The following is a 2,500-nucleotide window of genomic DNA, read 5'->3' on the forward strand; positions in this document are numbered from 1 at the left end:
TTTATTTGTAGTTCACTTAAATAGTCCAGCTCTGAGAAATTTATTTATTTATTTATTTATAATATCCATATAGTATTTCATGTAGTCTCTCAATAATAAATATGGAAGTGTGAAATGGAATTATAAAATAACTTAACCTCATTATTTTGACATTTGACTGATTTTATTACTTTGTCATGTGCATGAAAGCTGATGCAAATAGATAAAACGTTTGTGAAAAAAACTGTCCATGATGGAAAGTTGTATATATATATATATATATATATATATATATATATATATATATATAATTTTTTTAATTTTATTTTTGCCAAATTTGAGTAAAAAAAAAAAAAAAAAAAGAGTAAATGGTATTTTAAGATGCAGAGCTATGTATTTTTTTTCTTCTCCAGAGTAACTTCATATCTTTTGTGTCCTCAGCTGGAGGTTTGTGTTCTACCTGCTTGCTTTCACCGCGGGATTGGTGTCTTTAATTAGCGTGAGTCCACATTAGAAGTTTTATTCCCTTGTGAACCCGTGTGTGTCTTGGGGTGGTGTGTTTTGAGTCGTCTCCTAATGAGTGTTCCCTAGTTAAAGTCTGGTTTACTCGGAAGCATTAAACACTTTAGAGCAGCACTGAAGGACGAGCCTGAGCTTTGAGCTTTGAATGCACGTGGTTCTAATGTTTTTCTGAAACACAACACAAACCCTCGGGACTCGGTGTGCTTTTTACTGTTTGACTGACTCTTTTGTTGTCAGACGCTTGAAGGACGTAGTTCAGTTGTCTGTGTTTGATTTGAATGGTGTTTGTGTTCCTCACAGACGTCCTGGTTCTGGGATCAGAGAGAGTGCTGGAGAGGATTTCCTCAACAGGTCGATATTTTTCTCCATATGCAAAATCAGACTACATTCTTATGTTTTGTTATATTTTATGAAATAAACGAATACCTTAATTCAGTAGCGATGCATTAAATTGGTCAAAAGTGACAGTAAAGACATTCATAATGTTAGACAAAAATCCCATTTCTAATAAATGCTGTTCTTTTAAACTTTCTATTCATCTGTGAATCCTGAAAAGTTAAAAATATCAAGGTTTTCTAAGGTAAAATATTGAGCAGCACAACTGTTATCAATCAGAAATGTTTCTTGAATCATTATTCTGATTTCTGAAGATCATGTGACACTGGAGACTGGAGGAATGATGCTGAAAATACAGCGGAGCATCACAGAAATAAATTACAGCTTAAAAAATATTAACATTGAAGAATTATATTTTAAATTGTAATAATATTTTAACATTTTTTTACAGCATTTTTGATTAAATAAGTGCATCCCTCGTGAACAGAAGAGACTCTTTCAAAATATTTGTACAGAAACATATATTAGACTCATACTGTAGGTTTGTGCCTGTATATGAGTCATATTTGATCAATATCAGAAAAATCTACCCGTAATATCAAGGGAAATTCAAACATTTGTTTTTTAAATGGATGCTAGTTTTGACAACATATTTACAATTGCAGTAAAAAGTTGAATTTATATTTCTCATCATTTTAAAAAGGGTTCTGATTTTGATGACGTTGAATTTATTAATGAGTTAATTTTTGTGATTTCCTTGTGTGTTTGTTCAAATTTATTTGTTTATTATTATTATTATTAATATTTGTATTTTTCTTAATTTTTATTTCAGTTTTAGTCATTTTACTACATAAACCTAAGTATATTTAGCTTGGCAACTAGCTAAAATTATTTTTATTATCGTTATATAGATATATTTTTTCAGTTGTTTTTTAATATTTGAGTTTATTGTATTTCAAGCAATGAAAAAAGCTTTTTTAGTAACCTGTAATAGCCCTGCTTAGAGCGTTGCTGTGAGCCCTGTCTTCACTCAGGTCCTGTGTTTGTGTCTCCAGCCGGTTCAGGACGCTCATTACTGGTATTACATGCTGGAGCTGGGCTTCTACTGCTCTCTGCTGCTCTCTGTGTCTGTGGACGTCAAGAGAAAAGTAAGATGTCCCACAGGGGAGTTATTTGTTTTCTGAAGGTTTTATAATGACCTGGTGCTACTCAAAACCCTTTGTGTGTTACCTGCTCAGAGTTTCTCTTTCTAAACGAATGTCCTGCTCAGTTATTCACTTTACTAAATTGGAGAGCTAAAAATATCCACAACTGAGTCAACTTTGTATTCTCTGGTCACTGAGTCTTTTAGAGGAAACGTTTCCATCTGATCTCACTGCTGTGTTAAAGAGAATGTCATCCCTCATCTTTCATACTCTGATAGTGATAAATATGGGATTGTACGTGTCGGATCTCAAAAAAATCGACCTGTAATATCAAAGAAAGTGACAGGATTTCTATGTGGATGCTGCTTTTAATTACAGGTTTGGAGAAATGTAGCATTGCATCAGTGTCTCAGCAATGGATGCTCTGCAGTGAATGGGTGCCGTCAGACTGAGAGTGTGATAAAAACATCACTTCTTTTATTAATTCTGCTTTAGGATTTCAAAGAACAGATCGTCCA

General features: G+C 33.0%; 1 pseudogene; it reads left to right on the forward strand.

The window, feature by feature from the left end:
• The window catches only part of LOC113046246 (ceramide synthase 2-like), an 11,132-nt pseudogene that overhangs the window by 6,904 nt on the left and 1,728 nt on the right, over positions 1-2,500 (forward strand).

Source organism: Carassius auratus, chromosome 27 (genome assembly GCF_003368295.1).
Source record: "Carassius auratus strain Wakin chromosome 27, ASM336829v1, whole genome shotgun sequence".
Classification (NCBI taxonomy): Eukaryota; Metazoa; Chordata; class Actinopteri; order Cypriniformes; family Cyprinidae; genus Carassius; species Carassius auratus.